This window comes from Gallinula chloropus, assembly GCF_964237585.1.
Source record: "Gallinula chloropus genome assembly, chromosome: 3".
Lineage (NCBI taxonomy): Eukaryota > Metazoa > Chordata > Aves > Gruiformes > Rallidae > Gallinula > Gallinula chloropus.
This window is the reverse complement of record NC_140087.1, coordinates 68,754,074-68,780,178: the sequence shown is the minus strand read 5'-3', so window position 1 is coordinate 68,780,178 and position 26,105 is coordinate 68,754,074. Positions and strand designations below refer to the sequence as shown.

The 26,105-nt window shown below is 43.8% G+C and overlaps 1 protein-coding gene across 1 annotated transcript in view; it reads right to left on the bottom strand.

The window, feature by feature from the left end:
* Positions 1-26,105, bottom strand: part of MEIS1 (Meis homeobox 1) — a 107,268-nt gene that overhangs the window by 52,862 nt on the left and 28,301 nt on the right. The window lies entirely within an intron of this gene.

The window sequence follows — 26,105 nt, the reverse complement described above, 5'->3', positions numbered from 1 at the left end:
ACACTCACCTCTGTGAAGTCTCCAGAGATTCCCCCCCACCCCTGCCACTGCCTTTCCTCCCCCCCTTCCCCTTTCCCTCTTTTTAAAGATCACTAAACAAACTTGAAGCACCACTGACCAGCCACACGGTAGCAGCTACGAACCGCATTTGTAAAATGTCAGCAGCAACTCCGTTCCTGAAGTTGACTTCTCCTGCCGCCAAATGAAGGCGAACTGAAAAGGTGGAAATAATCATAGAAATGATGCTAGTCCATAAACAAGCTTACAGCCTCATTAGTATAGCGGGAGGCTCCACTGGGTGATTTATGCTTGTTTTGCTGATGCCATGAGGAAATGCCATAGGGCAACTTTAGCCAGCTGCTAATGGTTTCTGACAGCTTCTTAGCAACTAGTGCAAGCAACGCTGTGGCGTTTGCTAGTGACAGAAACCGAAAATGTCATATTATCTGCCCATGTGTCACGAAGTCCGTGTGGCAATTAACTAGTAGGCCAGTGACTGAGGGGCCAGAGGCTCTTCAAAATGGCCTGTGGCTATTCGGGGGGCAGAGCAGGCGCACTGCTTGCCTTTACGCCACACATATGCACGAACGTATGTGCGATCTGCATCACGGTCCCTCTGCCTTGGTCACCAATGAGTTTGGTCCACGCGGATCCTTTGTCTGTGGAGAAACTCTGGCTCGCTTTCTCTTTAGGCACGGCGTGACATTATCAGAGGAACTGCAAGTAATCAGTCTTGATATGATGGTTGGAAATGGCACTTTAATTGGCAATACCTGATTCTCTGGTTTTGAGCGCTGGATCCGAAGGTGCTAGCTGTTTTTCTGCTCGCTCGCAAATTAGTCTAAAAGGATTTAAGATCACTGAAGCAGACTCGTTGCCTGTCAAATTGCTGGGAGCACAGCGACTCTGCACAGCAACTAGACGCTATTTAAAAAAAACCAACCAAACCCAGAGCCTGTGAGGAGCAGGAGGAGAGCCCGGGCTCCGCGCGCCTGCTCCCCAGCGAGCAAAACCAGGCGCTATATGTCAAACTGTCAAACCTTTCAGCGTGGCTGTTTGCCCTTTCAAATAATATTTAAGAATTGTTTTTACACAATTTTTTATAGGCCATGGTCTAGTGAAAGAGGCCAACCAACAAAGAAAGGAATTTGTACTACAATTCGTCTGTGGACGATTTCTTGCCAGACCTGGGCCAGTCCCCATGGAGCGAGGCAGGTGACCTGTGGCAGCTCCCTGGCTGTTGGGGAGCTCCGATTTCAAACACCCTCGACTCCAGCGTCCCAGAGTTGCCTATTTAAGCACACCCAGGCATTTAGGCTGCGCTATCTTGTTCCTTTCAAGAAAGGATAAAGCAGCATTTATCGTATTCAGCCCCACTGAATGGGTCAGGCTGGCCATGCCAGCAGGGGCTCCTCTCACTGCATCCCCCTCCCTGCTGCCATCGCCTCTGACAACTTCCCTTCCCCTCCCACTCCCCCAAAAAATCAGAGGCAGAAGCAGCAAAGGGCAACCCAGGTTTACAGAGGCTCCTCCAGCCAGCAATGCTAGCTCCAGCTCTCATTGTCCTGGATGATCTGTTATAAACCTTTGTTGGCTAAATAGGTGCTTTGGGAGAGCAGCTTGGCCCATGTACTCGCCTTTGGCGGCAACAGCCGTCACAGGAATTAGGTGGCATTTCAAAGCCTCCTTCCCTCACTTCCACACTGAACTGAAATGAAACGTCATCATCCTGCAATGTTAGAAAGGCTACTTGCAGCCACCCAGCTCCTAAATCCATCCTCAGACCTCCAGCATTGAAGTTACAAGGAGACGATATAAATAGTCCCAATCCCAAGACCAGACCATTTATGAAAGGTTGGAAATTCCCAGGTCCTAAAAACCCTTTGCTCAAATAGAAAATCTGTGCCTTTGCAGGTGGCTCTTAAGACCAACACCCTTGAATGATTTTAAGTGATTAGAAATCTCAACAGCAACGTGCCAAATACAGTTTTACTACAAGTGTCTTGTAACAACCAGACACAACAGGTTATTTCTCACCACACGTAGCCCTGTACTAGGATCAAACCTGGATTTGGAGTACGAATATTTTATATCAAAGCAAAACAATACTATTCCTACAAAGCCTGCTTCCCACACCTCTGTCACGAGAACTGAGAGAGATTTTGAGGTCCATTGTTGAATTTGCTGTGAGGGGGTGAGAGGAGGGCACCAGCTTTGCTGAAGTTCACCAAACTGCATAATGAATGCCACCGTCCAGCTTTTATAGTCCAGCTCGAGAAACATCTGAATCCACTGCTTTAAAGGAGCTCATGGAAGAAAATGCAAAAGAAATGTATCCAGATGCCCCAGAAAAGTCCCAGGGCAACTTTTAGGTGCACCCTGGACTGGATGGCTTCATTAACATGGGACTAAAACAGTGTCCTCTAAAAGACTCAACACTTCCTAAGCTGAATTTGTTCTTATGTTTCCCAATCTCTCATGTTTAAAAGAAGCTTCTGCCTACTGGAAGAACCCCATGGGTTTGCACTTTTGCACTTAATAAGCTAATGTAATTTAAATATCTGTTGTGATTGGACAAAAAGTATTGACTTCTGTACTAGAGTTGCAAAGTTTTCAGTGCTATGAACAGAAACACCTAACATGGTGGCCCAAAGTTTGTGGGCTTTTCGGTAGTGTACTTTATATTTTTTTAATTCTATCCCATTTTTTTAAAAAGGATTTAGGTATGAGTTCCTTAAATTCCTGCTTCTGCTAGCATGAGAAATCCTACATTATCTAAGCCAAATATTTAACTGTTTACTGTCCATCCACAGCCCTGATGGTCCCTTTCTCTTTTAATCCGTCCAAGAACCCAAATCTCTTTAGCAGTCTCTCCAGGTAACTGGAAAGAAGGACTCATTAATAACTTTAAGCAACATAATGTACTAGAGAGATTTTAAGTGGCAAAATTACTTTCCTTAAACTTTCTTCAGTGCCCCATGCCAACTCAGAGTAACTTACAATTTCTGCACCTTTACCTATGTTATCCCTTGCAGAAACACATCTCCAGCTTGCTGGGTACCCACACATCCACCCCACTGACTGTTTACAGTGCAAAACCAGGTTTATGTGCGAAATGCAATTTTCTTATAAGACACAAAATTAAAGACTCTCAAAAAGCAGGTCTGAGTCAAGTCTTCCTGTAAAGCAAGAGCAAAAGGGAAGGAATCTGCCACAATCTACTGATCACAGGACTTGAAACAAGGATCATTATTTCATACCACCAGTGGACTTGGGCAATCAAAGAGGAATATGGAGGGGTTTGAAGCTATTTTATTTGTTTTTGACACAACCACCTCCAACTCAGCAAAGGAATGTGATGAGCAAAAGTCATACCCAAAGGGCTCTGACATGAGTCAGGGTGGCTAACGTTCATATCCACAACCATATGAGGACAAGCTCACTACTGGGAAATGATCATTCTTCCCTACAGCAAGGTGGGGAAGGAGACAAGCTGAGCAGGACAGGGGTTGAGTGCTCAGGCATGCCCAGAAAGGGCTGGAAGGCACTGGCACGATCTGGGGTTGCCTGCCCAATTGGTAATCCAACTTGCAACTATTTATTGAGGACAACTAGAAATTTCAGCATGAAAAGGCCCATGAGTTTATAAGATTTCACCAAAATATATTATTTTAAAATTTACACACACACACACACATATATATATATATTGCATATGCAACTTTAACGCACTGTGACTGCTCTTAACCTGCCAATGTCCAAGCAAGGCACACAAGCTCAGGATGAGGCTATCAGAAAAAAAGGTACTTCAAAAAACTTAAAGTAATTGTACAATTTCTTTATCTCCTTTTATTAGTTTGGAACCATGATTAGTCAGATGTGAGATGGAAGCATCCACACCAGGAGTTCCTGAGGTCAGCGGCAATCATCTCAGCACACTGAACAGCCCCCAAAATTATTTACAACGATGATGTAGGTCTGCATGGTGTTGATGAGGGACTGATTTTTTTTTCTTATTCCTTAAGGAAAAAGCCTTCTCAAATATACTTAGTAAAAAGTTAATGAGGAACAACAAGGTTGAAAATGAGCATTTGCAAGGAACAAATACCATGTGTTTGGGTTTGCACGCATCTCTTTAAGGAGATGCAGTGCACGTTTCATGCAAGGATTCAGACCATGACATAAACAGTAGGAGGCTGTCAGTCACAGATAGTATCCATATTTACAAGATACTACAGGCAACAGTTGCAAAAATACCCTATACAAATATTCATAGATGGAATAATCTGGACAAGTATAAATTACACTCTGGCATTTGACAAATTTTCAAAGTTTTGTGGGGTTTTTTTTCCTTGAATCATTGTACTTTGTTCTTTAGAGACAGGAGCACCTTTTTCTGGTAACTCGATCCTCCTTTTTGACTTAAATTCCCTTCAGGCAAGCAACAAGCAAATTAGCTGTCTATGAAAAGAGTAAAACCAGCATTGATGAATAGGGTGGAAAACCCCACAGATTTTACTCATTTTCATTTGTTCGGCAGCTTTTTACAGCTGAAATGAAGGAAACCTCTTCTCCTGCATAACGTAGCACTTCTAAATGGGGTTCAGAAAACTCCGCTATTATGGGTAAGTTGTGTGAAATTTCTGGAACCATGCATCTAAGCGCCAATGAAATATTAAAAAGAAAGCAATTCATTGCATGGGAAGCAAACAACTTTCTGCTGCCAGCAACAGAAGTTTACTTTGAGCAGTTGGAAGCAACACCCTACAGAAAAGTATCTGGTTAAACAGAAAAACATCCTGCTTTAACCAAGAATGGTCAAAATTTAAACAGAAGTTGGTTTTTGGGTTTTTTCCTAACCTAAAAGCCAGCGTGATAACCCTACCGCTCCTTGGGAAAAGCTGGTTTTCTGTCATTCTCTCATTTTTCTTCAATTGTAGGTCATCTTCTGAAACCTATTGTCTCCAACTGTCTCCAGATGGAAGACCTGGCCCTTCCAGCTACAGGTCCTACCAGTTGTGTTCTCCATGCCAACCGCATACAGCTGAGGCACGGGTAAATCCACTCTTAGATTCGGTCAGGCTTCCTTGTAAAGCAGGAGCACACGCAGGAGCAAGAGGAGCACAGGACTGCTCTGCCATGGGGGAAATATGCCCAACTAATACCCCAAATGGCCACGAGGTTAACTTCTGTAAATCTCTATAGCTCCTTAACAACTGGCTCTATCTTTGTGTTTATCCAGCTCCTAAGACACTTGACTCTTGGACTGAGCACAAACAGCTATAAGAGGCTCAAAGCAAAGATCATAAGCATATTACGTATAAACTAAGGGACGCATTATCTGTAGAAACAGTTTATTGCAACGGAGCATTTAAGTAGGTTTCCTTCCCTAAACACAGTTAAATTGCTCCATGCCCTGCCTGTGTGCCTGCTCCAGAGATGATGATGCTGTAGACTCCATGTTGTACAACAGAAAATATGTGCCAAAACCTTGACACTATCCAAACCATTCAAAACTGGGTTCTTCTACTGAGAAAAAAAAGGTATTTCTCCAGTCCATCAGCAACACTGGACAATGAAAACCAAGACATGACTGAAAGAAAACTAACATTAAACCTTACTTTGCATGCCATGGCAGCACCCTGTACTCCATTTCCCCACATAGAGCAGTCACTTTGCAACTGCAAAAGGCAGAATTCAAAGGAACGACAACAAAATGCCCCCATCTCATCCTCCTTTGATGGTAATATCCCAGCTGCCAGCACCAGTGCTTCAAAAAATACCCATCATCTCAGACAACCTTCTAAAGATCTACTTGCTGCAGACATTACTCCACCAAACCACAGCCACTGAACTATCGTGATCAGGCAGTTAGTGAAAAGATGTCTGGCTTTGAACTTAAGGCACAAATGGATTATTTATTTGTGCTTAAAACACAAGGAAGACAATTTTGATTTCTTTTTATGAAGAGTTAATCCAAAAACCCTTCTGAGGCAGTTCCCAGAGTAGGACCTGTATCTCACAGCTATGGAAAGGAGGGCAGAGGAGAGAACTGTTTCCAGAAGGTGTCTTTAAAGTCTAATAAAAATTAAGTATCTGTGTGGTGGCCTAAGCTGCTGGCAAGAGCAGGCCAGGATGATAGGGACTAGGGAATCTTCCAGTACCCGCACTCCCTGTGAACAGGGCAGAGGTTAGACCCAAAACACTTATGGCTCCTCTTTTCTAAATGTTAGAAATATTTGCAGTCTTGACTGAACAGATGGCATTTGGACCAAATCATGAGTTTCCTCCCCTCACCCTGCCCTAGCACTGCCTGGGATGCTTAGAAGCCACCTGCTTTGCTCCCCAGAAGCAAAACTTTATGTTACCACACAAGTAACCAGCTCATGAAAAGCCAACTTAATTGTAAAATCAGCACCCCTCCTTTAAGGGAAAGGCATAAACAGAATTAATAATATTTTTCTTATGCTCTCCCCACCACTCCTTGCTTCCAGGTACCCTAAATCCACTGCTGTTGTTTTTTCAGAAAAAGTCAGTCACTCTGGAGAGCCCACGACAATAGCAGGAGGCTGCTCCTCGGCAAAGAGGTGCAGAAGCCAAAAGGAGATAAGTAGATTTGACAGAGCCAAGCTCACACAAAAATTTTCTTCCACTTGACTGTCCCCCTCCAACACAAAAGGCAAATCTGCTCTGATAAGGTGGCGCTTAAAAAAGGCCACAATGGGGAAAACAAACCTGAAGTTGGGCTTTAGAGCGAAGGCGTGGTGGCGTCAGCCGGCAGGCACACTGCTGCTGCTCGTACGGCTCCTGCTGCCTTCTGCTCAGCATGGTAAGCGGTACACAGGGGCTTTCAGAAATCATCTCCCACCACCTTGCCCACTGCTCACATCGGCAGCACTCAGTAGAGAGTGGCACCAGAGACAGAGGGCACCCGTGGGTGCCATACTACACAGTGGAAGAACCACCGCCAGTGGTAGCCACGCTAACCTGCTCAGGCTCATCTATACAAAGTGGGGATATAGACAGGCCCAATTTGGGTAGGGTGCAGCAGTGCTTTTTGGAGAAGGCGGCTGCTCCCTCTGCCCAGACCTCCCTTGCTGAGAGGGATCAGGCAATGACCGCTGTGGTCCTCAGGCCACTAATTCCCCTTCTGCTACAAACACTTCCTGCCAAAATGTGGAATCTACTTTATCACCCCCTCTAATTCCCCATGGGTGAGGGGAGGTGGATTGGCACACTGGGCAGGTTGGGATATAACTCCCGCACATCCAGGCAGCTGGCATGAATCTGGCCTCCACAAAAGAGCCTGAAGACTCAGAGGGCTTAAAGACCCAATGGCAAAATAATGGTGATGGGGAGGTGGTCCTGACCCTGCTCCTTATGGTCAGGCAATGTCCACCAGGCTCAGCACTGAAGTTGTGCTCCCTCCACAGTCCTCCCCAGGAGCACACAGACACTGACAGCCCTTTCAGACACTTCAGTCCCAAGTTAGCACGTCCCCTGTGGCTCTAGCTTAATGTATTCATGTCACTGCTATAGTTTTTGGTTTCCTGCGAGTTTCTGTCACAGCTTCTGGGGTTTTGCTGGTTGTTTTACAGTGCAGATACAGGTTAGGGTGGTGGGGATTTTTTTCCCCAAATTAAAACAGGCAACAAATCCAAATGCAAATCATCCAGGAACAAACAGATGCCAGTAGAGTCACAGACATGCACTGAAGGTGAAAGCAAAGTCAGATCAACGTTGGAGACTGACAAACTTCCCCTGAATATCACCTACAGGTGCAATGTGTCATATTTCCACCTGTATCTTCCACCACCTCATATTCCTAGACATCAATTACCTCAGATTACCTTGAACAGACAAACTGATTGGAGGAAAGGGAAAAACTTCTGGAGCACTCCAGAATTTGAGTATTATCTATGTCAGTACATCTAGTGGCACCAAAGCTAGGAAATCACTGCAAGAGGGGTGAAGGACAGGAAGGAGGTGACTTTGCCATTTCCAGTTCATCTCTCTGACTCCACTCCTTTGCAATAAGAGTGTTTAAGCAAAATCCCACAGAAAGCTCAAAGCAAAGCTGGGTTGCAGCAAAAAGCCAGCCAGTGTCTTAAAAAAAAATAAATGAAATGCAGACATTCTTCAAAAAGCAAGCCAAGATTTCTGGTGTCGCTTTGTCAATTCACAGCATTGCCACTATCTCTAATAGCAACGGTAGTAGAAATGGATAAAAAGGAAACAAAAAAAGTGCTTTTAGTAATTTGATGGACTTTAAATGACATGAATGAGTAACCAAGGAAGTTAAAAAACCCTCAGGTTCTGGCACGCTAAAAAACCACAGGCACCAGCTTCCCCTAAAGCAGGTATAGGCCACACAGAAAAATAAGCTTGCTTTTCTGCTGAAGCAACCTCATCCTTGTGGAAAGGACTGAAGACCTTGTCTCGTCCCTTCCACCCACCAGCGATGGAAGAGGGCTGTCATCTGCAAAGCTCATCATTCAACCTGTCTCTGCCTGGGGCAGCTTGGCAGTGCCTACAGAGTCACCAGCTTCACCTTCAAAACGGTTCTGCCAAACCTCTCATCTAAGGTCACCAAGGAACGTATTTCTACTGTGTACCCCAACTTGCTTGCCCCAATATTCAAAACTTGCTTCTCAGCTGATGTGCAAGGACACACCAGGAACACACAGACAAGCCAATGCTGCCCCTGCTAAGACACCAGAAATGTCCCCGTGCCCTTCCTGCATGTGCAATATCAACTGGAAGGGTTTTATAGGCACTGGTTGCCGTGAGAAGACAACCAACATTTCTGAGCATTCTGGAAATACTGGAAAAAGAATGGAAAGGAAATTGAAGGCACAACCTAGAAAGGAGAAAGGAAAAACAGGAGACCTCGTCTCAAAGGAGAGAACTGACCGCACTCTTAGCCCTGCCATCATCGATAGAAGATGTTTGCTTTCATAAATCTTGGAAAAAATGTGTGTGAGCTAAGTTGGCCCCAAGGCAGATTTAACTTGGGTGACCTGAACTTACTCTGCAGATCACCATAGGTCTCTCTGACCTTGGCAGTGACACAAGGATCATATTTTCTCATGGCTGAATTGCTCTGGAATAATTCTGCCAATGTATTAGGCATAAATAGCCTTTTATTTAGTATTGGGCAAGTAAGTTCTGTCTTTCTGCCTTTCACCTCCCCAGACAAAATCTATTTATTGGGATAAGGAAAACCGCACCCTTCAGTAAGGTCTGGGTACACATCTCGAGGGCCAGGCAGAAGCTTGGCTGCTTCATGTCCATGGCAATGTATTTTGAGATGTTGCCTTCAGCAAGGTGAATTTTGGAGTTAAGTGGCAAGGCCTGTTGCTTTTAATTGGAGTGGTCAGCCTGCACATTTGCAGATGAATATACAAGTATCTTCAGACACAAAGGGGAGCAAATGTGTAGGTGTCAATAGTGTGAATGTTCTGCTTTGACAATCAAAACACAGTCCTCACCATAGGTCTACCTCTAGGTGAAGTGCAGGTCCACTAAAACCAGCCAAGTCACACTGAGATAAGGAAAAAAATGAAAACTGAAAAATAAAATAAAATCTCGGTGTTGCAGAAAACTGACCAATTTGGAAGGAACAGGTAAACAGCGTGTTCTTGGACAAGAGTCAGTACAGTTTGGATGATGCAGACCTTTCCATTCAAGACTTGAACTGGTTTTTGTGTCTGGTCACTTGAGGTCACATCACAGAGCTCCGAGGCTGCTCGCTTCCTCCCCCTGACAGAGGTGGCTAAAGTGGCTATTAAAATCAGTTGTTATTCTGATGCCATCTGATTCTTAATTGCTCAAGAGATGAGGACTGAAACCACAGAAAGGGCTTTCTGGCACTGCCTAAGTAAGCATCACTTTCTGAGGTCAGAATAACATCCCTTAAAAATATGAATCAGAGCCATCCTTTCAAGCCCTGTCTTGATAAAGGCGGCAAAACATTAGCAGACTATTTTGATGAAGACCAGGACAGTTTTGTAACTAGAGACACACACACAGATGTGCATAAAAAGGAAAGAAAATACTTGAAAACCCGTATTGAAATTATCCTGTGACAGTCAAACAAATCCTAGTAAATACTATTTCCAGTTTTCACCGCCACTCTGAGTAAGAGTCTCTTCTAATAAACTCACTGCACGTTGGGCAAAATAGAAACACAATTTTTCTGGCTGCTTGTGAACTGCTTGCTTTATCCATACACAAGCTTTGCTGTACGGCTGACCACTTACAACCTGAAGGCAATCGTCTCAGTCTCAAAGCTGGGTGACCAAGGCTTCTCAGGCAGAAAAAGAAGTCTCCAGCCACAGACCTGCATTCTTTCCCATCTCAGTGCTGGAGCAATAATCGCTGATGCCAAAACCGATTCTCTTGAGACTGGAAAACACTTTCACAAATATCTGCCAATTATCTGAACAGTCACCAACAATGGTAGCCCCTGAACCGCTGCTAATCACACTGCCGTCTACTATGCAAAGCAACTTTTGTCACGTATTTTAACTGCCTGACCGGCTTCACCTGCAATTCGTGGTTTAGGCAGGCAGGAATAGAAGACAGAGACTTTCACCTATAATAACCAGTTGAAACTCAAAGTTCAGCTGAAAAGCATTCATTCTTACCTCTGTTTAACAGTTCCCATGGAAGAGACTTTGATGTGATACCATATTTGCAATGAATATGATCTCAGCAGAGAGAGCAGTTTTTCTAAGCAAGGAAAAACAGACCCAAAGAAGGCAAAATGCTCCTGCCTGTAAGGCCACGTGGAGGGTCCCCTTATGGTCACCTCTCACAAGCTCAGGTTTTCTGTACATCCAAGGCTGCACATGAACCTCATGCAAGAGCATGCAAGGAGAAGCTCAGGATGGCAGTGCTGTACACATCAGCTCAAAGATGACAGGAGTTTCTATGCCCCATGGCACAGATAGAGAAGTAAATAAGGAGGCTGAAGTCTCAAAGCAGTCAACAAACATGGCAGAAAGCCCAACTTTCCAAGGTGCTGCAGGGATCTGTGCAAGTTAGGACTCCCGTGGGGCATGAAGAACAGCTTGCCAGGAAGCCTCCACCGGGATATCCCTGGAAGCACCTCACTCAGCTCCCTTCCCCGGGTTTACCCTGGAGAGCCATCCCTCAAGATCCCAGATAAGACAAGCTGACAAGGTGTTGAATGAAAGCCCACACAGCCACTGCCAGTAACCTGCCATCCCTTTGCACCTGCAAACCTCCAGCACTCAAAACCCAGCACCATCCCCAGGCTTCGCGCTCACACAGCCCCACAAGGAAGCAAGTCCTCAATTTTATGTTTCTGGGGCACAGTGGGGTCATGGTGCACAATCCAGGGATATTTTTCTGGAGAGCCTCCAAACTGGACATCATCAATATCAAAGTAAGGGTTCAATATTCTGCATAAATATTATTAAAACACTCTCCACCTCATCTGCTAGGAAGGACTGCTACAAACATGACTGTGCATGAGCCTTTCTGAATGCCTATTAGTGTGTGTAAATGGACCGAATGTGCATCGTGTTAGTTTGGAGTGGAAGTAGGTTTAACCCTGGGCTTGCATTTAAAAGCAGACGAGGAAGGTGCATGGAGGGAAGTCCCAGCAGCTGCCATGCCAGTGGACAAAGGACCCCGCACACAAACAGCACAACAAAGCAAAGCCCTGAGCTGTCTGAATGTGGCCATCAACACAGCAATGGATTTCATTTCAAGGCTTCCTTCGCCGAGTCTTTCATCTCATGAAAGAACCTCAGCACTGGTTAGTTGAAAGTTGAGCAAACCCTTGCTCGGGCTTTATACTTAAATCCCCAGCTCTGAGAGTCATGTGAAAATCTCCCACCAAAACCACACAGACACCGATGAGACAAGCAATGGCTTGAAAAAGAAAGATTGAAACCCGTCCTCCCGAGACCTGGGCGTGGGAATACAGACACTTCTCTCTGCCCCGAGTAATATTAAGAAAGAATGAAAAAAAATTCTTTTTCTAGGCATGTCAAGATTTTTGAACACTTCAGATTACTGAGACTGGTGTAAAGACAAGGAGCTGTTTCATGAGATGCTCAAGCCAGTGAGTTCAGGCTTTGTGGAAGACACAGCCTCAGCTATGCGCACAGCACCCAAGACCACTCCTCTCACCTTCAACTGTACAAAAACGCTTCTCCACACAAATAAAACATTTCCTTCCCTAAGAAACTACAAGTTTCAGCACAGATTCATCTCTCCTTACTCTAAGCATTTAAGTCAGACTGCCAAGCTAAGTGTCTGATCAAAGAGATTAGTTGTCCCCGAGTCCCTCCACAGTCAACAGAGAGAAACAGAAACTCTCCATAAGGAAATTAAGAATTGAAATGACGACAAGAATATGCACGCTTTTAGCTTTGATTGAATACTGCACAGAACAGTAAAAACTTACAAGCAGTGAGGCTATCACATGGAAACAATGGTTAATGAAGGTTAAATATGCCCATCTCTGTTTCTAAGCAAGATCTGGATGTCAGGGCCCCTTCTAAAATTACTCAGGATGGAAAGGCTGAATTTAGCTCCCATCCATCACCTTATCGTGAGGATACAACCTTGTGCTTCCTGCCACTGAGAATCTGGGAAAATGCAAAATTCTACCTCTTATCATCAAATCAGAATTAATTTCTTCTTCCTATTTTGCCTTACTTGAGGAACAGAAAAAAAAAAAAGCAAGCCCTCCTTGATAGATAGCTAAATTTATGTCTTACCAAACTGAATGTAAACGCAAGAAACAGGAAGCTTTTACTTGGAAACTGGAATTTCAAGCACTCAGTGGCAAACAATGAACTGGAGAGATAAAGATGCAATGGCAATGGTAGGGGACAGACCTGCTAAACTTCCTGCCCACACTGACTCAAGAGCATGTGTCCTACCATGATACGAACCCGGCCACACCGCTCGCTTTTCTTTTGGTAATTGGTATTTGTTCCTGTGAAAACCCCTATAAAAACAAGTCGGAAGATGGGACAATAGTAGACCAGCCATCTCTTATAGCCAGATCTTTTACTTAACACTTTAGCAAAAGATGTAATCAGTGGATCTTTGTCCATTTATACAATTCTCTCTGCTGCGACGAGGATTGTATTACACTCTCCAGCACCCGCCAGATCAGAGCATCCAGCCTTCCCCATCACTTCAAGAGATTGATCTGATACTTGAAAGCACATTTGCTATTATCTACTCCAGCCCTTTGGAAATGACATTACACAGATACGGGGGGCAAGCAAATATTGCCACTCTTTTATTATTCCTGCCATTCCCTCGCTTGTAATATCTGAGAAGTTCCCAGGTCAATGGGATTACTTTATCTTCCTCCCCCTTCCTTTATCTCCTCCCTCACCCCACAGGTATCCATGTCCAAATGGGACTCTTCGGCGGGGGGTTTGCTTGACTCGGGTCACCCGAAGGTCAAGCTTTTCACCACTTGCTAATGCAAAGCTTCCCTCCAGCCCTCCAAAGCTTCCCCCCAGCCCTCTGAAGCCAGGGGGTCCGGGGGCGCTCCCTCCCCACCCACCCCTCTCCTGTCTGCACCCCTCTCCTGTCTGCGGGCACAGACGGAGAAGGCAAATGCTCCTCGGTGAAGCTGCGGAAACAAAATCCTCCCCGTAGGTAAACTGGCACGTTTTGTGTTTTTAAATAAACAAAGTAAAGGAGAGGCTCCTGAAAAAAAAAAACCAACCCCAAACCAGCTCAGCAGAGACTTTATTCCTGCACTAAACTTGAAGGATGGGAGGCTTAACTAGTTAGGAGCAACTCGGACTATATTTTTGCCTACCAGAACGAAGATCGATTTTTATTTAGATTGATTTTAAGATTTACATGCGAGAAATGGATACAATTGGATCAAATATATACTAAAACAAATTGTTGACTCCCATGAAAGCCAATAAAACCAAAACAAATTTCACAGATCTCATCTACCAGCATTTGAGATTTGTTTTATTTCATTATTTTGTATACATTTATGGAGCAGAAATTTTCTTAACTCTTTTCCATTCTTCTTTTACCGAAACAATAAGACTCTCTGCAGAATATTTTGTACTTGAATATTATCACCAGGATAGCATATGGCAAACTAGCAGCAGGCAGTTTATCTTCATCCTCTTTGTAAGCTAAAATTAGCACAATGCTTTTGCAACAGTGTACGATGTATTCAGACCAGTACGATATACCTAATACAACTTCAGATCCATCCCTGGCTAACCTCCAATATTCAAGTAAATTGATTATTAATTTTAAGTGAGTATTAATATGTTTAGCATCAAGTTGGCATTTATCAATCACTTGAGAGGCACTTTTAAGTTTAACGCTGTCTCTTCACTTATGCCAACTGCAACGGTAAATAAAATTTGTGTGTTAGTAACACACACAATTTCAATTCATCCATAGGAGGAAATCCTAATTTATATTAAAACATTACATATGGAAAGCCGTGCTGCCAAGTTGCGTAATCGCGCATACCCTGTTTTTCAGTGATACGATATAATTAATTACGGTGAAGTGCTAATACACCCATGTAATGATTTACATGCTCCTCCTGCTGCAGACTGCTGCCCTGCAGACTGTTCGCTGGTTACTTTACAGGGATGCAATTCAAGCATGTCACCAACTTTATTTGGATTAAATTAAACCAAGTCTCCAGCTTTACATTTCCCAATGATGCAGCTACACCAGCCCTCTCTGCTCACCAGTCTGCTCTTCAACCTGGTAAATTATGGCCACCTCAGGGTTTTTTTAGCAGGATTAAATCTACAGTAAGACACTAATGTTCGCGCTGTTTGCTAATTTGTTTCTTGTAGCTGTAACACCAAGGAACTTAGCACAATGCTCTTCCTGAAGGAAATATGAAAGGTCTTAGAAAAAAACACACTGGACTTCTTCCCAGGGGTGGTTGCTTTGCCATGCTTGCCAGTTTTACAGAACAAAAATGCGTAATAGTGGGAGGCAGTCACATCCAAGCATGTACACTAACACACACAAGCTATAAATATTTATACACTGACATTCAGAAGATATTATGCCTCAGCCTGCTCTCCAACTGACAGAACAGCCTCCTGCTTTACCTCCAGCCCATCGCAAAACTGCGACATGGGACCAAGTCTGCCTGGTAGTTCTACTGAAATGACATCACCTGTCGCACAGCCAGCCTCACACAGAATTTGCATGGGTTGCTCCAGACAGATACAGGAAAAAGAGAATCGGCAGAATCCTGCGCCAAAGCCTCTCCTAGGGCATCCTCACTGCTGCAGCCGGGGCAGGAGCAGATAGGAGATGTTTCACTAAGGGAGGAGTACTGCGTCAGCATCATGCTTTGACCCCACTCTGTCACCTCTTTTCCACCTACTGCGATCTGCCTGTATGCCATCCTGTACTCTTTAGCAAGAGGCTGACACACTCCAATGTGCCCTGAAAAAAACTTCAGCACAACTTAAAATGACGATGCTTTTCTTCAAGCGGGTCAGTTGCAGTAAAATTGACCATTCCATCTCCTCCTTCATGAAGGCAGCCAGTGCAGAAGTGCACATGCTCTAAGCCAGGAGCCCCATGGTGGGGTTTCTCCCTCAATGCTGTGCTGGGGATGAAGAAGATGCTCTTGGCCAGGCAATGAAACCAACAAAAGGTTCTTCACCCTACAAGCCTTGCTTCCATAACCTTTGCTTGATGACCAGACAGAGCTAAAATACGCTTTCTTCTGAAGCCCATCAGGACACTACAGACTCTGGAATATTTTTAGCATGTATCCATGTGACATTCACTGCTATTCAGAGAGCTGAGGAAAGATTTAAGAATCAGTTAGGTTACATCCACTACCTTTAGCTCTTTTCTCAGGACATAACTGGAGCCTCCCAGCAGGTATTCTTCTGTCCTTCTGCAAAGGACGAATTTAGAGCTCTGAGACAACACACAGTATCAGGGTTGGAAGGGCCATCACTCTACTGTGGCACGGGATCAGCCACCAAAAAACAAAGTTGAAAAAGCTGCCCCTACTGAATTTTTTTTTGCTTACATGATGGTTCTTCTTTCTGGTACCTCCTCATTATGCTTCTGCAAACAGCAACCAGAAAAACCTGACTGGAAACTCCGTGTGAGATTTTCGACAATCATGAGGAAGAAAATAAAACAAATAAGGAAATAACTATCTAGATAGATAGATAGATTGATCTCATCTGTGGCTATTAAACACCAGAGAAACCAACTGGCGATGAGGAAGTTCCCAAACTGCAGAGTGCTGGAGGGTGGCAGAGGGCACTGCAGAGATGGTGTTTGCCCTGACATCATGATGTGACACTGCTCCCACACCATGGCACGGGTCCGGCCAGGCTCTCCTGTGTCCCTTCCCACTTCGCCAGCCCTACCAGCAAAACCTCAAGCATGCTGAAGGCAAGATGCAAAGGCTCCATGGAGAAGGCACTATGGCTAAAGAGACAAGCCAGAGAGCTAGAAGGTTTTACCAGCGACACCCGTGTCCAAAGAGCAAGAGCAGCACCAGACATTTGCTTAGTCAAAGCCCTGTGATGTCCTATGAGCTTAGGGAGAAGAGACATGGGGCTTCTCCCTCTGTTTTTTCACATGGCACTGGCTACTGGGTCACCAGGCCAGCGAGAAGCAGTCCCTGATGAATTATACGGTGGCAGGCAGCTCTGTCATCACCAAAAGCTGCAGGGGCTGCCCCAATCACCCAGAGAAGGCCCTCATCTCATTCATGTATTAAATAAAAAAAATAACGAAAGCCTGTGCGCATCAATGTGCTTAGAAAAAAATGATGTCAGCATCTTACAGCATTGATCCTATTAATTAATCCCTTGAAGAATGCCCCCCTCACCCACAAACATATAATGTAATGCCAGCTTAATCTTTCCTAAAAAAAAAATACAATGCAATAAGATTACTAGTCTGACTCTGCTAACTGTTAGAGCACTGCTTAATCCTGTATTTCAGTGCTTTAACAAGCTCCTACAGTACTATATGGAGTTGATCAGAGCAGTTGCTGAGACAAGGACTTACGTTTTAAACAATCTAATTCCACGGTCTTTTGTGCTCTCTCCATGTTATGTTTATACCACTGACTTTCATCCTGGAAGATCTCAAAGCCTACTGCTTACTCCTGTTTCCACTGAAGTCTTCCTTTCAGATTTCATATTGAGAAGTGAAGAAGAAATACATGTATACGTGTATATGTTGGGGAGGGGTATGATCACAGCAAGATCTGTTGGAGCGGGAGGCTGATCCCTCCCATTCCCCAAACGCAGCTGGGATGGATGACACCAAGCTGGTCTCCTCCTCTCAAAAAAATGCAAAGGAACCCACCTGCAACCCTGCCCAAAAAAGCTGGTGCAAGCAACACCTACCAAAATATCATCCCTCCATCCCTGCTATGACTTCGCCTTCATCTCCAAGCCACCCTCCCACCGGCACAGCCCCACTCTGGCAACACGTGCCTGCAGCAACACGTTTCCTGATCTTCACTGGATATAGATGTTATTAAGCTTCCCACGGAATTGGAGAAGAAAGCTCTGCTCCCTCCCTGTAATTATCAAATCAACCCGAAAATGAGGAAGAATTGAGAATCCTCGTTATAGCACATCATAAAACACGGCGAGGTCTTGAGCTCACTGTGTGTTATTGGCGCAGTCTGCCAACAAAACTTTACAAAGAGTGCAGGAATTCATGTTTGCAGAGATATTAAAGTCATAAAAGGGAAAATTTGTATTTTATTTTCCCACAGCCTAAATGAAGGTGAACCAAGCAAATTTGGCAAAGAGCGCTAGTCAGATGCCATTTCCCACAGCAGCGTGGTATTTTCCTCTGGGAATAAAACATTTTCCTTCAACTACTGTTTATAACTCTTATCAGTTCAACAGCAATAGAGCCATCAAGTCCAATATCTCGTGGAAAAAAGTCAAGGTCAACAAGTACTTGCATTTTCGTTTATCTTTAGCTGCAATTGCTACTGACATTCAATTGGGTAATAAACATGAGGACTGTCAAATGCTCTCAGCAAACAGGTGATCCAAAAGCTATCAGAGAGAAAGAGGCTACCGCCAGGTAATCAAACAATTCTGTTGCAACAATTATGATTTGAGTGCATTCATTTACAGAAGCAATCACCTGTCAAATTTGAATGAATAGCGTCAAGCCATTCCCACCAACAGGGTAATAAGGGCGAGAAAATACAAACTATGGCTACTTTTCTTCCCAACAAAAGCACGCTGACATTAGCGAGAGCCGTGAGAAATAGTGTAAATAAAAAAATCTAGTATCTTATCTCCTGAATTGAATTTTTAAAAAAATTATTTTAACATAAAAAACACAGGAGATCAGTCCAAGCAACTCGACCTCATTCATGTCAGTCTCTCCCAGGAGCAATAATGATGTTTAGGAAACTGATACGGAAAGGGGCCTACCCAGAAGCGGCTGTGCCATGGCTCTGACAATCAGCACTTGGGCAGCTTCCTGAGCCAGCGGTTCCATCTGGACCAGGGTTTTTAATAGCTACAGAAGGACCTATTTTTCCACGAATTGGTCTAATCTCTTTTTGTCCCCTGCTGACCTCCACAGCACACTGTAGCAATAAATTTAACCCAACACATAAACCATTTTTGTTTGCTTTAAACCTGCTAACGCTCTGGAAAGCTCCTGTGTCATGAAACTTGAGGAACACCCACTTTTAGTTCTTGCATCATGGGATGAGCACCTGCTTTCTCTATACACACCTAATTACTTTAAAGACTTCTCTTCCAACCTTAGTCATCTTTTTCCTTGGTTTTGTTTTTTGTTTTTTTTTTTCTTTTCCCTCCCAGCATTTCAGGTGAGAGGTAGGAAGATGGTTTAAGCCAAGCAGCCTGATGACACACCCAAAGTTGCATCACTAATCCAGAAACATTGTGTGCTTACAGGTTTATACACATTGCGATAAAATGTTTCTCAAAAGTGGAGTCCATCTCACGAACACAATTTTTTTTTTTTAACCTCTGATTTAAAGAGGTCAGTGATGCACACCTCAAATGCATACTCTGCCTGCATCAGATACCAGAAGACTCGGCTGAAGCCACCACAACCTGGGGACGTAAATGGGGATTGGGCTGACGCTTTCAAGATGGAAACCACAGGGGCCATAGGAGACTGAAGGGAGCACACACCAGATGTGTAAGGGGAAAAAAAACCCACAACACCAGAATAAAAGCAACAATTTTGCTAAATCAAATGATATCAGTGATCTTCAAAACACAAGATTCAGGTACTGCTAAAATAGGGTATCTTGGACACAAAAACCTCAAACCTATTTCTGGAAGCAAACTTCGCTCTGCAAGCAAACCTCTCTGCCCCATCAAAGGAGGAAGGCAAGATGTCCTTCAGTCCTAGACATGAGGTTTTTAGGTAACAGCCCAAGATGGGATTTAGCAATGTGGTATTTTCTACCGCTGTTCCCTGGTTGGTCTACTCAAGATTTCATCCTCAGTAATATAACCAGGGCAGTGCAGACACACTTTGGGGCCTGCAAAAGCCCTGCACTGCTGCTGGGATGCTGGGTTCAGGGTCAGGGCTGTGTTCTTACATACACATCTATGTATACATAGACTTGCATACAGTCACACAGATGTTTAATGGGATAGACGTTGCTAAGTTTAGAAAAACTCGCCAAGAAAAAGAAAACAAGATGGAAGAAAAAAGAAAAAAAAAAAAAGGGGACTCCAGCACATGAATTTTGCTGCTTGATTACAGACAGGCCAAGAAGTCAGGAATATTTGTATTTCCATAGCCACTTTAAAAGTAAACAGTTCCTAAATTCTTTTTCCCTTCTTTTGCTCTGCCAATGATGGCAATAGCTTCAGCCTGAGGGTTCTGCCTCCTGACACCATCACCTCTCTGCTCCACTCCTGGTTGGAAGCTTTTCCTAAGCAAAGACTGAAAGTCGCATTAAACCGTGCTGAAATGGTTGTGCTGGTTTTGCACCGCTTATTATCTCTGGGGGCTGACCTGAAAAACAAGTTGGTACTTAGAGAAATTCAAGTTTCCCCTGAAAGGCAAATGGGAGGAAGGAAGGGTTTTTTACAAGGAAAAGAATTCGTTTACGACTACATTACCCACAATTTAGGCAAAACAAGCAACGTTTATATAAGTATTTAAGTTAGCTTTGCCAAATCAGAAAGGAAAATGCCTGGTAATAACAGACGTTCAGAGTTAATGCGAGTGATTAAAATAAATTCTGACACCAGGAATGGATTGATGCTCAAATCACGACAGACACCCGCTTCCAAGCGAGGACTCTCTCCCTTGCACCATAATGGAAACATAACCCTGCCTAGCTGAGGCACAGGGGCTTAACGCTGCCGAAATCTAACTTCAACAGCTGAATCAGGCTGATGAGATGAAAAAGAAAAAAAAAAAAAAACCCAAACTAACAAACCCAACCAGAAGGAGAAGGAAGAAAAAAAACCCCAGTTTCACGCCCTCCGGCTTTAAAGCAGAATGATAAATTGACATCGTGTTGTTATGAGCATAATCCTCAACTACTCAATCACTGTTAAAAAATAAAACATGATTCTGGGGAGATAAAAATAATTAATGCTGGTGCTGCTGAAGAATATGAACCTACAGGAAGAGTTTCAAATAAATATGGGGTTGTTTTAAATCTTGAATCTCACATCAGAGGAAGAGGTACAGGTGCTCATGCTGATTTAAAGCAAACAGAGTGCTGCCCACTTGATGGAGAAGGGAGGAAAGAAAAGGGGATAGCAGAGCCTCAGCAAGAAAACTGATACTGCTCCGTTTCCAAACAAGCCTATTACGCTTAATTCGGGATTCACAATACATAAAGCACCAGAAAAAATACCAGGAGCAGCCCCTGTTGACTAATGCCCTGTCTTTTCCAATCGAGGGTCACATCCAGTCCAACCGATCGCATGATAATGGCATCAGAAAAGGTCAATCAAAGACAAGCCGAAGCTTCCACTGCCTGGCTGACCTTCGGAGCTTGTGACAAATTGCTATCAGTCAATGTCAACTAATGACAGCAGCTCTTTGGCTAATCAATTGTTCTAAAAATGATCAAGAAAACTACTCGCAGGACAGCTCATTTTCACATCAATGCCTGTGAAGTATGAAAAGCTCATTTTTTTTTGAGTTTTTAATAAGCTCATAAGTAAAGCAGTTACTTGGTAACAGGGGTCACCTTAGTGAAAAGACAGAACCTTTGTCTGCCTTTTACATATTCTTTTATTACCATATTATAGTAAAAATATGCCATGCCATTACTATGCTAGAGGGCTACATAATAAAGTAGGCAATACTTCATACTTTTTTTTTCTTTTCCTTTTTTTTTTTTTTTTTTTTTTTTGAGATAAATACTTATGTGGTTTAGGAGCCTCTGTTTGGGTGTAAATAATTGTTGATACACCCCCTGCGTACTTAAACACAAAGCAATCACCACCGGCACGAAGATGACATGCCTGCTCATTACTCACCCAAACTTCACGTGACAGAGCTGGTAGCAAAAGCAACACTGCAAAATCCAGCAGCGCTGCTGGGAAGTTAAGGTCTAACAGCAGCTATTTTGTTCTTAACCGCCCCCCACCTCCACCCCGTGCAAGCACAACTTAGTCCGACTATTTCTGACAAAATTCACATTCGGTAGGAAAACCACACGCTCCAAAAGCCCCAAAGCCCTGCAAAAGCAAACAGACGTTTCCGCCCTGGAAGGATTCTGCGTGTAAAAGCCGACGTGGAAACACATAGAGGCTTGGGCTGTGGGACATGCATCACGTCTCTCCCAGTGCTGCAACAGGGTGGCTGCAGACTGGAGGTTTGTCCATCCCTTCATCATACCTGCCTCCCCCAGAATCATCTCCAGCCACTTATCAAAGCCTCACTACCGGACCATGCTCTAATCTGCATTCATGCATTAAATATTACCAAAACAACAAATCCACACTGCTCTGAGGCTTGAGAAGCGCAGGCACAATCATGCTTTGCTTTTCCATAAGGAAAGCGTTAAGCACATCGCGCCTCAAGAAGACGCCGCAGCGCCAGGAGGGACCGAGGGGCCATCGTTCCAAACATAGCACTGCTTGGGTTTACCTCTTCAGCTGAGTGACTCCTGCCCACAACACCTGTACTGCCCAAAAGCATTTACCCCAAGGAAAACACTCCTTGCCAACCCAAAGCAATCCCCCTGCCTCCTTACAGAGAATGGGAATTTGGGGGGGGGGGGGGGGGGGGAAGGGAGGGAGGGAGGCAGAGGACTAAACAAGAAACATTAAAACTTTTGTTTTCATTGAAGAAACTGCAAAGTGACAGCAGTTTCAGGTTACACCCTAAACCTGCCTTGCTATGGTAGTTTTTCAAATTAAAATATCTTCTGTGGCCTCAGCCACTCTCTAGCCGTCCATAGGCAAGAAAGAAAGGAGGCAGGGCAACACTTAAGCTCAGCCATAATTGGAAGTATGTGAAAAATGAAGTGTCAGTTCGGTCAATAAAGGGCAAAGGTGAAGGGGAACTGCAGCCCAAACTCGGTGCGAAATGTGCTCATTAAGACACCCAATCCGCGGGCTCCTGCCCACCTATCCCATTAGTCATCAGCCATCTGACCGCTTCAAATGCCTTGCCTCCCCGCGCTTATTACTTTTCTTCTCCCATGTTAAAAAAAAAAAGGGGGGGGGGGGGGAGGTGAGCTGGTATATAAATCCTTGCTCAGTCATCTGGAACATAATGTGGCCCTTCTCTCCCCCTCCGCCCAGCTCTGCCGCCTGCCTTCGCAGCCTCCAAACAACCGCCTTGAGATTCCCGGCAATAATAAACCTGATTGCCTTTTTGCCTATAGGTTGTCCAAACTCCTACAAAAGCCTGGAAAAAAACAACCCCAACAACCAACTCATTGCAGCCATTGATACAATTTTATAAAGAAATATCGCCACTTTCTACTCCCGGCTTGAAAGAGCAACATTTATTTGGAGGTTAAAAAAATGTTTTGAACCCAGGCCGAGGATCGCGCCAAAAAAAAACCCAACGGGAAAGAAACAATACACACAAATAGGAGACACTGATGGATTTAGTTTCTTTTCTTTTTTTTTTTTTTTTTGGCTGTGTTAAAAAGCTAAACATGGGAATTAAAGAGCCCCACTCTGGATTAAAAGTGACCGTACCAGGGCTTTGTTCAGCATCCTCTTGGCCTGACTGTTCGAAAAACAAACAGAATAGTTTTGACAAGACCCCAAACAGGATTCTTCTAAAGTCAGAATATATCATAAGATAAAGCAGTGTTGCCGTGAGCTCAGCATCACCTGTCTCTACCTAAGAACTTGCTTCTCTTTTTTTTTTTCTTTTTTAATAGAATCTACTTCTGTACCATGTAAATTGAGATCTCTTTGCACCATTTGAGACAGATCTCCAAAGGCCTTCACAATAAGTTCAGAGCAATGGGAAAACAACCCGCGAAACTTTTTCATAATATTATTCTGCATTCCTGTACTATAGCTATCCCCTACGATGACACAATACCGGGCCTTTATAAGAGGTTGTGTCAATGTGCTGTGCAAAAACATATCCTGCTGTTTGGCGGCACGAGACCCCAGAACAGCTCCCTAGCAGTTAAATACGGATTTCTGCAATAGATTGAATGAGCTAGGAGTCATTGCTATTTAAAAAGCAAATAAATTTACACATTAAGAAAGACTTCAAAATGCTTAGAGGAAAGATCAGCTCTACTGTTTTCAAAGGCAACCGTTCGACATGTGTTGTGCATAGGGACGTAAATAAGTTAACAAATTACCCTTTGTGGGCATGAGAAGCAGTGAGGAATCACATAAGGAAGAAACATTCTTTAAAAAGCCCCCCAGAACAGACCTTCAATGAAGTTTGTGTTAAGGACATAAACTCTCTCTCTTTCCAGTCCGTATGCCTCATTTAAAATGCAAAACTCACACTCGCGTCCTTGCGATACCTTCAGCCAGGTTGCAAACCTGGCCCAGAAGGTGCTTTTACCTACCCTGACAAGAGAGTCAGTTGTGGGAACAACCTTAAAACCAGACAGCTTCAGAGGGCGGTATTTCTGGTGATTAGATTAGGGTTTTTTTAAATGGCAAACGTGCTCTTGACAGATGGAACCAAAAGGAACTTTTACAAACTCCTAAAAATAGGGAAGCCCACAATACACTGCATACATGTCACACAATGCACGCGTCTCGAGTTAACTCCTGTGCTCGCAAGCGGGAACATGCGGGTCCCCAGCCTTTCGCTGCCACCCCCAGCCGCTGCAGCAGTGCCATCCCAGCTGCTTCTGCTGCCAAGAAAAGCATCCAGCAGAGACGAAACTCTGAGTTTGACCACAGCGTTGAGGCTCTTCACATCAGGTTTCAGATGAAAAGTCTCCAAAGAGCGGCACTCTGAACTGAAATGCAGGTGGGGAGAGGCTGCATATTTGCTATCTTTTTTTTTTTTTTTTTCTTCCTTTCTGGTCTCGAGATCATGTTTTTTTGACTTCTTCCCCACATCAGAAGGCTAAACCCATGCTTTTTTATTTTACACAAGGTATACACGCTGGCGCGGGTGTGCTTACCCGACGGAGATTCCCTCCTAGCCTCAGTCTTAAGAAGGCTTCGAGCATACAAAACACAAAGCAAGGCTCAGTGAAACCACCTCTACTGTTCCCACATCCCCACTCCTCAAAAACCCCACAATTTCCACAGGTGGCAAGTGTCCTGAAGGCAAGTCTTGTTAATAGAGACCCTCTGGATAGGCTCTCCTTTCCAAAAGTCCTTTTCCAAACTTGACCTGAGCGCTCCAGTCGGCAAATTCACACTTTTTTGCTGTTTTCTAATGTCTTAATGCAACAAGCTGCCTTCACAAAACGCATCTACCAAGTGCTGGCCGTTAGTCCAACCTTGATAAATTGTACTCTAGGATTTTGATAAAGGTTTCTAGAACCAGCTAAAGCATCGCTGACACATCTTTTTGTGGTGCTTTTTAACAGGACTCAAGCTCTAAAATCACTTCCTTCCAAAAAACCCTTCCTGACCGAGGCTACAGCATGCACCTTACCAGGAGGCCAGGCCAAGGATGGCAGTGATAGAACATCAGATATAGCTGGTGCTTCAGACTAACTAAATGCCACATTTAGGAAAAAAAACAAAGCCTGAAAATCTTAAAAACATACACCGAGAACCAAAGCCCTTGATTTCCAACAGGCCCGAGAGGTTTAGGAGCACGCTGGCAAAGCCTCCCCGCAGATGTTCTGTCCACGCAATATATACACATAAACACGCGTACATCCGCCTAAGAAAAGCGCAGCCCTATCCAAGTACAAAAACTCCCTCCAAGCATCACGTTTTAGTTCAAAGGGTATTTTTGCAGCAGCACTTTCACCCTTAAAAAAAACCTGGGGATTTAAAGTTTGCTCCAGAAGCAAGGGGCTCTAATGAACATGTTGACACCACTTCGACTATAGCTTTGTGAACAGCACCACTAGAATATATACGTATACATACTTGAAAGAAAAAAGGCCCCCTGAATTTATGTTGCATATCATTTTCCAGTAAAAGTCAGAGGTCAGGAGGTTACCAGTTTCTGCCTCAGCTCTGCAACAGTTTACTATTCCAGGCCCCAGTTTTACTAGGCTATGCTTTGGATGAAGTCAGCAACTTTTCTTTAAACAATAAAGTGTCTCAAATACTTAAAATTCTATAAAGAGATGTTATTCACCACGTACGGTACGTCCGTGCATATAAAAAAATTAAAATATACTGGGTTAGTTTAAAAACTAATCTTGTTAAATGCAGACTTTGCAATGCTAATCAGTGCCGCTCAACCTTTTTTTGGAAACACAATTCCTTTGTTGTCTAACAGCACTTGAATGAAACATGATCATAAAACCAGATTTAAAAGTATATACCTATTGTGAGTTCAGAGTCAACTTCAATAAAGCGCTCTCTTTTATATTCAGATTAAGTATCCTTTTAAAATTTTAATTGCATTAAATTAACACTAAATCCACTGCAGTGGGTCTCTTCAGAAAAAAAAAAAAAGGATGAAGCATTTAAACGGCTTCTCAGAAAACCCCA